Source organism: Microcaecilia unicolor, chromosome 3 (assembly GCF_901765095.1).
Source record: "Microcaecilia unicolor chromosome 3, aMicUni1.1, whole genome shotgun sequence".
Lineage (NCBI taxonomy): Eukaryota > Metazoa > Chordata > Amphibia > Gymnophiona > Siphonopidae > Microcaecilia > Microcaecilia unicolor.
In genome coordinates this window covers 288786468-288801352 of record NC_044033.1, presented here as the reverse complement: position 1 = coordinate 288801352, position 14885 = coordinate 288786468, and the positions used below count along the sequence as shown (strand labels likewise).

General features: G+C 41.7%; 1 protein-coding gene across 2 annotated transcripts in view; it reads right to left on the bottom strand.

Moving 5' to 3' along the window:
* The window catches only part of LOC115466715 (twist-related protein 2-like), a 180887-nt gene that overhangs the window by 77849 nt on the left and 88153 nt on the right, over positions 1-14885 (bottom strand). The window contains exon 2 of one of the 2 annotated variants that reach the window (XM_030198149.1): positions 2339-4174. The exons of the other annotated variant lie outside the window; for it this stretch is intronic. The gene's annotated coding sequence lies outside the window, so the exon portion shown is untranslated. Of the gene's footprint in view, positions 1-2338; positions 4175-14885 lie in introns of those variants that run through there. 2 annotated transcript variants of the gene reach the window in all.

Sequence of the window (14885 nt, the reverse complement as noted above, 5' to 3'; positions counted from 1 at the left end):
AATCCTTGGAGACGGGCAGTGGCGTAGCAAGGGCAGGGCGGTCCGCCCCGGGTGTCAACGGATGGGGGAGTGCTCTGTCCACCACCCCGCGGCACAGCGCCTCTCACTCCCCCCCCCCCCCCCCGACAGTCCCCACCTGCCTACCAGCTGAGCTCCGGCCGGCACCTCCAATCTGCAGCGCTGCTGACTTTAAATGAAGAAAACCGTCTCGTCGTTGGCCCTTCACTACTGAGTCCTGCCCTCTGATATAACTTCCTATTTCCTCAAGGGCGGGACTCAGTGAGTGAGAGGGGGGAGTGAGAGGCGCTGCGCGGGGGGGGGGGTTAGGGTCCACACCAGGGGGGTGCCGATGCCAGGGGGGGTGCCGTTCCATGCTGGGGGGGCGCCGTGTTGCACTGCACCCGGGGGGGGGGGGTGCACGCAGCGGCAATCCGCCCCGGGTGTCAGCCAAGCACAGAACACCACTGGAGACGGGAGAGGTTCCGTGCGATTGGAGAACGGCGGAGGTGGTCCCTCTTCACAAAAGTGGTGTTAGGGAAGAACCTGGAAACTACAGACCAGTAAGCCTCACTTCAGTTATTGGAAAAGTAATTGAAGCGATGCTAAAGGACAGGATAGTGAATTTCCTGGAAGCCAATAAGTTGCAAGATCCGAAACAACATGGTTTTACCAAAGGGAAATCGTGTCAAGCAAATCTCATTGAATTCTTTGACTGGGTGACTGGAGAATTGAATCAAGGACGTGCTATGGACGTAATCTACTTAGATTTCCGGAAAGCTTTTGACACGGTTCCCCACAGGAGGCTCTTGAATAAACTGGAGAGGCTGAAGATAGGACCTGAAGTGGTGAACTGGATTAGGAACTGGTTGACGGACAGAAACCAGAGGGTGGTGGTGAATGGAATTCACTCGGAGGAGGGGAAGGTGAGTAGTGGAGTGCCTCAGGGATCGGTGCTGGGACCGATTCTGTTCAATATATTTGTGAGTGACATTACCGAAGGGTTAGAAGGTAAAGTTTGCCTTTTTGCGGACGATACTAAGATTTGTAACAGAGTGGACACCGGGGAGGGAGTGGAAAACATGAAAAAGGATCTGAGGAAACTAGAAGAATGGTCTAAGGTTTGGCAATTAAAATGCAAAATGATGCACTTAGCTATCAGACTCTACCCGCCTAACACATACTTCTCCCATGGATTTCTACTCCCTATGGACGGGGAGAGCGATCTTGGGGTGATAGTATCTGAGGATCTGAAGGCGACGAAACAGTGTGACAAGGCAGTGGCCGTAGCCAGAAGGTTGCTAGGCTGTATAGAGAGAGGTGTGACTAGCAGAAGAAAAGAGGTGTTGATGCCCCTGTATAAGTCGTTGGTGAGGCCCCACCTGGAGTATTGTGTTCAGTTCTGGAGGCCGTACCTTGCTAAGGATGTAAAAAAAATGGAAGCAGTGCAAAGAAAAGCTACGAGAATGGTATGGGATTTGCGTTACAAGACGTATGAGGAGAGACTTGTGGACATGAACATGTATACCCTGGAGGAAAGGAGAAACAGGGGTGATATGATACAGACGTTCAAATATTTGAAAGGTATTAATCCGCAAACGAACCTTTTCCGGAGATGGGAGGGCAGTAGAATGAGAGGACATGATATGAGAGTGAAGGGGGGCAGACTCAAGAAAAATGTCAGGAAGTATTTTTTCACGGAGAGAGTGGTAGATACTTGGAATGCCCTCCCGCGGGAGGTAGTGGAGATGAAAATAGTAACGGAATTCAAGCATGCGTGGGATAAACATAAAGGAATCCTGTGCAGAAGGAATGGATCCTCAGAAGCTTAGATGAGGTTGGGAGGCGGAGCTGGTGTTTGGGTGGTGGGGCTAGTTCTGGGCAAGACTTCTACGATCTGTGTCCTAAAAATGGCAGATACAAATCAAGGTAAGGTATACACAAGAAGTAGCACATATGAGTTTATCTTGTTGGGCAGATTAGATGGACCGTGCAGGTCTTTTTCTGCCGTCATCTACTATGTTACTATTTGCAGTGCTTTTCTTGTGCCGGTACGCGCCGGTATGGCGTACCGGCACCTTTTTTGAAGGTCCGATGGCTCTCCTCCCTCCCTCCCCCGAGCTAACCTACAGGGTCCCTCCACTACTCCATGCCGCCAGATGATCCTCCTGCCACCCGACCCGGTCGGCACCTGACCCAGCATTTAAAAAGCATTCTACAAAGCAGAGGCCCGGTGCTCGCGTCTGAGAGTAAAAGAAGAAAAAATTGCTTCATCGGCCGGCCTTCCCACTCTGTCCCGCCCTTGCGAAAGTTACATCAGAGGGCAGGACACTGCCTTCATTGTATGCAAATAGATCTGACGAGGTCCGAGGTTGGACACCCCTGCTGTAATGGAATTTTGGTACCCAGAAAAGTTTTAGACAAGGCTTTCACTGCATGGCATCGGGGTGCCTAAATGGAGGTGCCCACTTTAGAATTGCCATCTTAGCGTGCAAGGGGCGTGCCAATGCAATAGAATTGCTCTTAAGCCCCTGGACGCCCACATTTGCTTGCAATGATCAGATGCGTGCACAACTTAATTGGCTAATGGGCCAATTAATGGAATAATTGGGCACTAACAATTACTGATTTGCATGTGCACCAATTAAAGATTTGCATGTGCATCTGGCTGCGCAATGTTTTGTACCACTGGGTGCCTAAATCCCCATAGTGTACAACCCAAAAGGGGGTAGGGGCATGGGTAGGTCGTGGCATTCTGAGAATTTGGACGCAGTGTTAGAGTCATGGAGATGCTTGCCCAAATTGGGCATCAGGGATTACAGCTAGTTTCAGCAGTCGTGAGTCCTGGAGCTCAAATTTGGGCACGGGAATCAGTCCGCAGTGACCTTTATAGACTACCGCTGAGTGCCATTTACTAACTCCAGCTCAACATGGTTAGTAAAAGCACATTTTACACCTCTGAGCTTGGTGCAGTACAGCCTTCTGCAAGTCTAATGTAGAAAATCCTGCTTAAATATACTGAAGCACTCCCTAGAACAGTGTTTCCCAAGTTGGTCGTGGAGTACTTCCTTGCCAGTCAGAATTTCAGTATATCCAATACACTGTCTCCATTATATGCAAAGCTCTGTCATACATATTCATTGTGGATATCCTGAAAATCTGACCGACTTGGGAAACAATGCAGGGATACAGGATTTGGCCTCCAGTGCTGCAAACAGGCCAGTTTTTCAGGATATTCCTATACCTGAGATAGATTGGTATGGATTCCATTGTATTCAAATCTGCCTCATACATCTTCCTCTTAGAGATAGATATCCTGAAAATCTGATCTGTTTGATGCATTTGAGGCCTGCATTCCCACCCTAGAGATTACAGTGCAAATTCGTCTGCAGTTAGAGGGTGCTGTGTGAGCTCATGCCATTATACTTGATATCACATATTTTCCATGGCACCACTGTGATGTCACAGGAATGCACTCTGATCAGTGTCAGAGGGGGCCTCTCCATCTACCTTCCACCTTCCAGTCCCACAAAAAAAAGGTCAAAGTGTTTCAGAGGAAGAAGAAATCAAAGCACAGTACGAGATTCATTCGATGCAGCCCTTCCACATTTGAGGTTTGCCAGGAGCAGCTTGGAAAAAAACGGGAGTGAGACACAGAAAGAGCTCATACAGTCTCATCTGATGAGATTGGCAAGGTTCTTCCAAAAGCGCTCTTGTCCAATCTGAGACCTGAGTACTGACCCTCCTTTCAATGTACTCTCCACAGAGCTCCTGGAAGAAACCAGGAAACATTTTTTTGAAGACGAGACCCCCAAAAGGTGGAAATATTTACTGCTGTTTTTCCATGGCACTCCTGTAATCTGATACTCAGAAATAAATTATGTTCATGTTGATTTTATGCAGCTGCCTGAAGTGAAGTCACTACAGAGAGGAGCAGGCCTTGCTTCCACACTATATCCTGCATTTAGTCACAATTCTTCTGCGAGGCTGGACAGCATTGTGCTCAGTAGGACCTGCTAGAATGTGCTTACTGTTCTTGACTGTCTCTCTATTTGCCAGAAGCTTGTTGGAGAACCATCACATACGCATCATTATGTAAAAGTCAAGTTTTCACTTTGCTTTGTCTTCTGAGCCAAAAGGTCTCTGCTTTGTCCTGCAGTAGCTGGGCTCGAAGTACCTGGATGAGGAGAAATATGACAGTGGTGAGATGAAGAGAAGGCAGCTGTGCTCACTGCAGAAGAAACATGTTGGGGGGGGGGGTGGGGGGGGAAAGAGGGGGAAGACTGGATAAAGGGAAGGTCTATTGTTGCCTTCATGTCAGGAAGGCAGGCTGGTGGGAAAAGCACTCCCAACTGTTTGGGCCTTATCTTCTGCTCCTGCTCTATTGATATTACTTGTATAATTTTTATATTGGAGTTATATATATATATTTTTTTTTTTTGTTACATTTGTAGCCTGCGCTTTCCCACTCATGGCAGGCTCAATGCAGCTTACATGGGGCAATGGAGGGTTAAGTGACTTGCCCAGAGTCACAAGGAGCTGCCTGTGCCGGGAACCGAACTCAGTTCCTCAGTTCCCCAGGACCAAAGTCCACCACCCTAACCACTACGCCACTCCATCGGATGGAGTCCATCCGCCCATTCACTGGTTGTGATGAATGTATCACTTCATTTGAATATCAACCCCACTATTTTTTTATTCTCTCCAGCAGGATTTTCAGTTTCAACCAGACTGAAGGATAGAAGCCCGAACCAGGAATAAGACCCAAATCGCCTCTGCTTTTTCAGCCTGGCTATGCCCTTTGCTTGGAGTGAACTTCTGGAAGCATCCTGCTCCCTCTCAAATCCAGACTAATAATGCACCTTTTTGAAGAGGCTTTTATATCTATAATAAATACATTCTCCTAGACTCTCTTATATTTGTCTCTATAGCACTGATGGGATAATCTTATAAAAGTATTTTTCATGCATATATGTACACTCGTAAATTCAACTTGTAAAATTACCCCTGCCTACAAGTATAAATGATACAAAAATGTGCATTCTTTTACATATGTTGAATTCAGGAGTGTTTGGGAGCAGGTTTTGGGCAAAGTGTGAGTGGAGTCACAATTTATGTTCAAAAATTTTACATCTGCTCCCAGTGCCATACCAAGCGCTGACTGAGCAGTACAGCAACAGAGGGTTGCAAATATAGAGGGACACAAAAATTAATCTCAGCCCACTGGCACTTAAAATGTTTACCTTGCATAAACATCTAAGGGGTCCTTTTACTAAGGTGCGCTGAAAAATGGCCTACACTAGTGTAGACATGTGTTTTGGACGCACACAGATCCATTTTTCAGCGCACCTGTAAAAAATGCCTTTTTTAAAATTTTCAGCTGAAAATGGACATGCGGCAAAATGAAAATTGGCATATGTCCATTTTGGGTCTGAGACCTTACTGCCACCCGTTGACTTAGCAGTAAGGCCTCACACATTAACTGGGCGGTAATGGTCAATGCGTGTAGAATGTCCTTTACTGCCCAGTTAGCGCCATGCGCTGGAAAATAAAATATATTTTCCAGCGCACGTAGTGGATGCATGTAAAAAAATGAAATTACCACCCAAGCCACGTGGTAGCTGGGCAGTAATTCCAAATTGATGAGCGTTGGGCACAAGTAGGCACCTAAGTGGCTAAGTAAAAGAGTCCCTAAGAGGGGCATTTTCGAAAGGGACATCCAAGTTTGCGATTTGGACGTCCTTGCAAAACAGCGAAATCCAGGGGCGGGGAAACACGTATTTTCAAAACAAGATGGACGTCCATCTTTCGTTTCAAAAATACCATCAGGGACGTCCAAATCCTTAAATTTGGATGTCCCTAGATTTGGACATCCCTAGACATGGACGTTTCTGACTTAAGGCGATTTTCGAAACCAAAGACGTCCATGTCAAAAACGTCCTAATGCAAGCCATTTGGGCATGGGAGGAGCCAGCACTTGTAGTGCACTGGTCCCCCTGACATGCCATTTAACTTAAGAACCATTCCCATGAACTTCTTCTTTCACTTCACCAGTCAGTTATTTGAATGAAGGCCAGTTGGAGTCATAGAATTCTAGAGTTGGTAGAAAAAAAAAGAAAGAGCAGCCATGAGAGACACAGCTAGAGAGTAATGGAAAGGAGACCTTGCGTGAGAGAAACAGAGCTACAGAAATCCACAAAAAGAGAGACAAAAAGATAGGGGTAAAGTTGGATAGTTGTTGTGTTAGTGCATGCAGATAAAGATTAACAAAAAATATATATATAGAAGGCAATAATTAACCTCTGTTTCTATGTTGGAAGTAACAGTGAAAGAGAAAACACTAAATGAAGAGATAAAACTAGAAAGAGTAATAGAAAAAGAGACCGAGCTAGGAAAAAATCGAATGACAGAGAATAACTGAAAAAGATACAAAGGTACAGAATAGAACAAACGATACAATTGAAACCAAAAGACTACCAAGTATAACAGACACTAAGACAGCCAGTGAGAGCACTACAGAAAGAAAACATAAAAAGACAGCTGTGCAAAAGCCAGTTAGAACACTGTGTTGTTACTGAATTCTCATTATTTTGTGAATGTATCTTATCATCATCACCAAATATTTTTTCAGAATAATGACATACTTTTTTTCATTTTAAATATTCAATCCTCCTCTCTCTCAAAGCAGTGCTGTGATCTGAGCCCTTTGCACTAGGCTGTGCCCCACAGCTGATTGTATTTAGCACTGTATGGTTTGATCACATTATATTTTACTTAAAAACAGATGGCAGAGAAAAAACTCCATGAGATGAGGGGTAGAAAAAAAGCTTTCTTAAAGCAAGTCCTGCTTCTCTCTATCCCCTTCCCAAAAAGAAGCAAGAAATAGAGGGAAAATATGGGAATGATTGCTGCTTGTAGCCAGAACCAAGATCATTTTTTTTTCATCTTTGCAAACATTTTGGCCCTAAAGGAGAAGCAGCAAGCACAGAAGATCAGCATTCTCTACATGCTTCAATCATTTGCTGTCTCTTTCTTTCCCACTTCTCTCTCACTTTATCTTTCTCAAAGTTCTTGACTTTATATCTTCTCTATATATATCTTTCATCGTTTTCCCCTCTTTCCTTATTTCCTCTGTCCTTCTTTCTCCTGCATTCTTTCTTTCTCCATATAGTCTCGCTATCTCTGCTTTTCTCTTTCTGTTTTTCTCTGTGAATCCGCTACTATCTTTTTTCTCTTTTCTGTCTTGCTTTCCTTCTCTCTGTTTCCTTTTGTATGCTTCTTAATTCAATTCAGTTTTTTGCAAAACTACAGTCATTGCTAATGTATTTCAAACTATTAGTAAAGACTAAAACCCACTTGCACAGTATGTGGTTTCCAAGAGGCAAGTGTTGGTGGAGATTTGTGAAAGTAATGTAACTGTTTTTACTCGGTGAGCATCAGGACTATGAACCATTTTTGAACTGTTTGTGAGATCGGGGCCGGGACCAGCTGGAGCTGGGAGGCCGAAGGGCACAGTAAATCCCTTACTCAACACCCTCCTGTTATCCAGTAAGTGAGTTCAGGACTAAAGTTCCAATTTCTGACCAAAAGGTTTGCTTAATTTGAATGTAGCCAAACATGATAATTTCAGAATTAAAAAATATAGTCTATAGCAGAAATAAAACACTTACTGGACAATTCTATAAGTTGGTGTCTAGTGTTAGATGCCAAATGCATGTGTATATTGTAGAACAATAGCATTTTTGCATGTCAAACTTGCCAATTGGCAGTTACATGCATGTCAGATGCTATTCTATATCATACACACCAAAGTCATTTAGGACTAGATTCTATATATGGCGCCTGAAAAATCAGCACCAAAAATATTTCCGCCTAGGCGTATTCTGTAAACCGCACCTAGATTTAATTAGGCCATGCCTGCACCTAATTCTAGAACATACAGAAAAAAGCAACACTGGGCCTTCAAGAAAGAGATAACAGTCATCTGTATGCTTGTGTGCTGCAAAACCCTCTCTTTTGTACCTGTGCACCTAATTCTAGGCATGTCCATTTATGCCAAGTAAAACATGGTATAAGTACTGGTGCCTAAGCTAGGCACATAGCAGGTGTAGTCTATAACCCTCTGCATAGATTTTCAAAATGCCCATGGCCATGCCTCCTTTTGACAACACACATTAGAATTTACGCGCACCACTTTACAGAATACGCCTAGCAAGTTCTGCATGTAAATTCAAATTAATGCCAATTAGTGTCAATAATTGCTTGTCAAGTAGCAATTATTAATGCTGATTGGCTTGTTAAGTAATTAAATTGTGTGCGCAAATCCAGAATTCAACCGGATTTGCGTGTGAAATTTTGGTCACGATATATAGAATCTGGGGGTTAGTGCGTAATAATTCTATATCTCACATCACCAACCTTAAGGATAGACATAAATTACTTGCAATGAAGTTAGAAAGTAGTAAATTTAAAACAAATTGGAGAAAATATTTCTTCACTCAGCATGTTCTTCACTCTGGAATTCGTTGCCAGAGAATGTGGTAAAAGCAGATAGCTTAGCGGGGTTTCACAAAGGTTTGGATAAATTCCTAAAGGAAAGTCCACAAGCCATTATTAAGGTGGACTTGGGGAAAATCCACTGCTTATTTCTAGGATAAGCAGCATAAAATGTATTGTACTGTTTTGGGATCTTACCAGATACTTGTAACCTGGCTTGGCCACTGTTGGAAGCAGGATGCTGGGCTTGATGGACCTTCGGTCTGTCCCAGTATTGCAATGTGTATGTTCTTACTTGAACAAAATGGCACATTCTTCAACCTCATTACATTTATTTCATTTTATTTATTTAATTTTTTTTAATCCACTTACGCCTAAGCAGTTTACAAAAATACATACAGAATCATAAATAAAACAACACAACAACACAGACATTACTGCTGATCCACCTTCATCTCACAACATACTTCCAGTAAAACAGGCTTCAAAATACTTAATCTGAAAAGGCACACTGAAAGAGATGTCTTTTTAACACTCTTTGAACTGATCCAAAGTTTTAAGCATTCTCATTGTTGAGGGCAACTTATTCCACAACTAGTAAAAAAGCCCTGTTTCTGATGCAAATGAAACGGGGGCTAGCAAGGTTTTCTTCTGTGTGCATGTGGGAGTGTGTGTGTCCCTGCCCTCTCTCCCTTCCCCTGTGCTGTCTGTCCCCTCCCCCCTGGGAGTCGAGTCCTTCAGTGTTAAGTTTCTTGCTGTGCTGTGTTTGTGTTACAGAGATAGTGAGGGCTTCTGCCCTCTCTCCCCTCCCCCCTCTGAGTCCTTCACTGTTACAGAGAGAGTGATTTGATTTCGTGCTTTGCTGTGTTTTCCTTCACTGTTTGTGTTACAGAGAGAGCGAGGGCGGGGCAGACACTCATGTGGAAACCGGATATCTCTCCCCCTTCACACTTCCGGCTGGAGGCTTCATTTAGAACGTTGGTGGTGCCTTTTATATATAGAGATATGGGTCCTATAATATAAAAACTTGCAAACGTACCACCCAAAGAGTTGGCACATCAAAATACATGAGTAGACAGATCTCAAATGCTGATACAAATGCAAACTAGCAGAGATGACAGATGGTACAGTATTAGTACCTTCGGCACCTAACCACTATACCTCTATTCAAGAAATCTCGACTGCCCCAACTTGATATTTTGTCCTTTAGATTGTAAGCAGGGACTGTCCTTTTTTGTTAAACTGTACAGCGCTGCGTAACCCTAGTAGCGCTCTAGAAATGTTAAGTAGTAGTAGTAGTAGTTACTATTTTAAATACTAACATCAATAATTTATACTGAATCCAAAATTCTATTGGCAACCAATGCAACTTCAGCAATATTGGAGAGATGTTGTCAAAATGACTCAATGCAAACCAAAATCAGGCAGCAACATTCTGCACTACCTGTAAAGCTCTTAGGGCCCCTTTTTACAAAGGCGCACTAGCGTTTTTAGCATGCCCTAAAAACAAGCATTGCCGGGGAATGTAATAAAAGCAGTTAGCTTAGTGGGGTTTAAAAAAAGGTTTGGATAACTTCCTAAAATAAAAGTCCATAAGCCATTATTAAAGTGACTTGTGGAAAATCCACTGCTTATTTCTAGGATAAGCAGCATAAATTGTATTGAACTGTTTTGGAAGTTTGCCAGGTACTTGCGACCTGCATTGGCCACTATTAGAAACAGAATGCTGGGCTTGATGGACCTTTAGCCTGTCCCAGTATGGCAATACTTATATATTCCTATGGGCGTCTCTAGCGTTTAGTGCATGGTAATCATTAGCGTGCACTTTGTAAAAGACACCCATAATGTCTTTTTAGATACTCCAATTAAAAGACTATTAAAATAGTCTAAAAGGGGCATCACAATACTTTAAATGACTAGTCTAAAATTCTCAGTTGTCATAAAATCCCACAAACGCCTAATTAGCTTCAGTTTCATGAAGATAGAACTAGTCACCTTTTTAACATATTCCTTCATACTCAAAGATGAGTCGAGAACAACACTTAAAGTATGCAATTTCTGTACAATCTTAGGGTGTCTTACTAAGGTGCGCTAGCATTTTTAGCTCACACTAAACACTGAGACACCCATTATATTCCTATGGGCATCTCAGTGTTTAGTGCCAGCTATTTTCTTTAGTGTAAGCTAAAAACATTAGTGCACATTAGTAAAAGACCCGCTTAATGTCATACCCATCAATAGAAAAAGATTCAGGAACATCTAGGATAGCAGAACCTGCTAATACCATTACTTAAATCTTGGACATATTCAACTTTAAATGATTTCCTATTAACCAGTATTTAATAGTACATAGGTATATGCATAATTCTTTAATACTATCTGCTACTGAGCTATCAACTCTAAAAAAAAAAAGAACTGTCAGCATATATTCTATATCGAAGCCCAAGACCCCCCCCCAATAATTTACATAAAGGATGCAGATAGATATTGAATAGTGTAGCAGTTCAGATCCTTGAGAAACACCAATACCACTCTAAAAAAAATCCAGATTGTTGCTGACAATCAATTACACAAAATTAGACAAAAAAAATGAAAACCAATGTAGGACCTGATCCACTAATACTAATCTCCTTTAGTCTTTGCAAAAGAATTTCATGATTTATCTTATCAAAGATGGCAGATATATCTAAAGGCACCAAAACATAATGCATCCCTGTATTAAAGCCTGTACGAATAATGTCAACCATGCTCCATCTTTGCTTATACCCTACTCTATTAAAATGTTTTATGTATTGACATTGTAAGTAGTGTACTATGCCATACTTTGTTTTGTTATTTCAATATTTTTACTGCTGTAATTGTCTATTGCTTATGTTTGATTTATTCTTGCTGTACACCGCCTTGAGTGAATTTCTTCAAAAAGGCGGTAAATAAATAAAAATAAATAAATAAACAAAAATCATGCTGTGATCTAAACTCAAATTGATAACTAACACAGCTTTTTCAATAATCTTGCTAATATAATGTAGAGATTATATGGATTTATAGTTTCCTATGCATGATGGATCTAAATTTTGATTTTTCAACGAAGGTTTTACAACAGCCTTTTTTTAGTGATTTATTTATTTATTGCATTTGTATCCCACATTTTCCCACCTCTTTGCAGGCTCAATGTGGCTTACAATATAACATGATTAATGGAGTTGGTTAGAAATTAGACAATTAGTGTTATAGAAAGATTTTGGGTCACATGGTAAAGATATACATGGTAGAAATATTAACAAGCAGATAATGTAATACAATTTTAAGTGTATATAGAGGTAGAAATATAACTCACAGATAATATAAGACAGTTCTGAATGTCTGTGGTGGAGTTGTGTACATTCACATTTGTTGGTCTTTGTGGTATGCCTTATCGAAGAGATGGGTCTTCAGTAGTTTACGGAAGTTAGTTAATTCGTAGATTGTTTTTAAATTGCGCGGCAGTGCGTTCCATAACTGTGTGCTCAGGTAGAAGTTTGACGCATCCGTTAATTTGTATTTTAGGCCTTTGCAGCTGGGGAAGTGGAGGTTGAGGAATGTGCGGGATGATCTTTTAGCATTCCTGGGTGGTAGGTCTATCAGGTCTGACATGTAGGCTGGGGCATCTCCGTGAATGATTTTGTGAACTAGGGCACATATCTTGAATGTGATGCGTTCTTTAAGTGGGAGCCAGTGTAGCTTTTCTCGTAGGGGTTTAGCACTTTCATATTTTGTTCTGCCGAATATGAGTCTGGCTGCGGTGTTCTGGGCTGTTTGAAGTTTCTTGATTATTTGTTCTTTACCGCCAGCATAGAGTGCGTTGCAGTAGTCTAGATGGCTGAGCACCATTGATTGTACCAGGTTCCGGAAAACGGTCCTTGGGAAGAAAGGTCTTACTCCTTTTAATTTCCACATTGAGTGGAACATCTTCTTAGTTGTGATTTTCATGTGGCTCTCAAGTGTTAGATGTCGATCGATGGTGACTCCAAGAATTTTTAGGGTGTCCGCAATTGGGAGGGGACAGGTTTGGTGTGTTGATGGTAGTGAATTTGTTCGTGTTATGTTGAGAGGTGAGTATTAGGCATTGAGTTTTTTCTGCATTAAGTTTCAGCCGGAATGCATCCGCCCATGAATGCATGATGTGAAGACTATGGTTGATGTTGTTAGAAATTTCCTTTAAGTCTTGTTTAAATGGGATGTAGATTGTTACATCGTCTGCATATATGTATGGGTTGAGCTTTTGGTTTGATAATAGTTTGGCCAAGGGTATCATCATTACATTGAATAGAGTCAGCGAGAGGGGGGATCCCTGTGGAACTCCGCATTCAGGTATCCATGTGGCCGATGTAGTTGAGTTAGATGTTACTTAGTGGTTAGGAATCCCTTGAACCAATTGAGAACGTTGCCTCCAATTCCGAAGTATTCAAGGATGTGTAATAGTATTCCGTGATCGACCATGTCGAAAGCGCTAGACATATCAAATTGCAGAAGTAGTATGTTATTACCAGTTGCAATCATTTGTTTGAATGAACTAGTACTGTCTCAGTACTGTGGTTAGACCGAAATCCAGACTGGGAGTCGTGAAGTATTGAGAATTTATTTAAATAGTTGGTGAGTTGTTTGGTCACCATTCCTTCCGTTAGTTTGGTTATTAAGGGAATAGATGCTACTGGTCTGTACTTTTCTTTGCGTCTTTGGGTATGGGGGTAAGTAGAATATTTCCTTTTTCCTTCGGGAAGAGTCCATTTTGTAGCATATAGTTCAAGTGGTCTGTTAGGTCAATTATAAATTGTTGAGGAGCTGTTTTTATAAGGTTGTTTGGACATATGTCTAGTTTACAATGAGATTTGGCGTATTTTTTGAGCGTTTGGGAGATGGTATCCTCTGTTAGTGTCTCGAAGTTGGTCCATGTTCTGTCTGCTGGGTATACACCAGGGTCTGAGTCTAGACAATCAAGGAATTCAGCGTAATCGATGGTACTGACAGGAATCTTGAGTCCCAGTTTTACGATTTTTTCGTTGAAGTATCTCACGAGATGGTCTGCTGCTGGTGCCTCTCTGCTATTAGAAGTAACTGGAGTAGTATCTAGTAATTTATTTACGATTTGGAAAAGTTTATGTGTGTCCTTATAGTTTGGTCCTATTTTAGTTTTGTAATATGATCTTTTAGTTTGTCTAATGGTATATTTGTATTTTCTTTGAAGTAGTTTCCAGGCGTGGAGTCGTTTTTCTTTTTATTCCATGCCAGTTCTAACCTTCTAACTTGTGTTTTAAGTTTTTTCAGGTCTTCATTGAACCATGGTATTGAATGTTTTCTGTGTGAGGTTCTGGTATGGATTGGGGCAATCTTGTCTAAAATGGATCTGCATCTATTGTCCCATTCTAGGAGGAATTGGTTTGTGTCTGTCTTTATTGTCCATCCGTTGTAGTAGATCTGTGGTTTTGGTTTTTCGTACTTGTTTGTTAGGTGAACCTTTCGTTCACCATTGGAGGGAGATGTTTGCTTTATAGTGGTTGGACCAAGGCGTGGGTGTCCATTTTGTGTTTGTTAGTATGAGGTTTAGGTTGGGGTCAAATTTGTATGTGATGATGTGATATGGGCTGGCTGTGTGTTTGGCCTATTGAGATCCCATAGTTGTAGGGTGTTTGTTGAGGTAAGATCTTCAAGGTGCAGGTTGATGTCTCCTATTATAATGAGATTTGAGGTAGAAACACATGTATTCACGATAAAGTCCATAAGGTGTATTTGGGATTCTTGCCAGTTGCCTGGTAGAGCAGGACTGCGTTGAGGTGTTCCTGCAAGTTTGGATGATTGATTCTTAGCGAGGCAATTTCAAGTTGTGGCAGAATGGATTCGGCTGTGGCTGTAATGGTGAGCTCGGATTTGTATATTATGGCTATTCCTCCTCCTCTTTTTCCATTCCTTGTGGGTGATTTTGTAACCTGGTGGGCAAAAATCTAAGATTATGGGGTCTTTAAGGTCATTAATCCTCAGTGATGAATAAGAGGTCAAGCTTGTCTTTAGTGAGCCAGTCTGTTATAATCACTGTTTTATTTACTACTGATCTTGCGTTTACGTATCCCATTTGGATTGATTGATATGGTTCGGTTTGGGACAGGGGTGTGTTAATTTTGCTTAGTTGTCTGTTGTCTTGGTGTCTGGTTTTGTTGTGTCCTTTCTTCCCTTTCTGTTGGTTGTTTCTGTATGTATTTGTTTTTCCCTTTAATTGGTTGTTATGCTGTTGGTCTGGTGAGCCATTGTTGGGTTGTCTGTTGGGTTTGTGTTCATAAACCCCCTGCTCAAGTGATTTATTCAGAATACACACCAACGAACTAATCAGTACTTCTTTTAAAACTTTCACAACTGAAGGG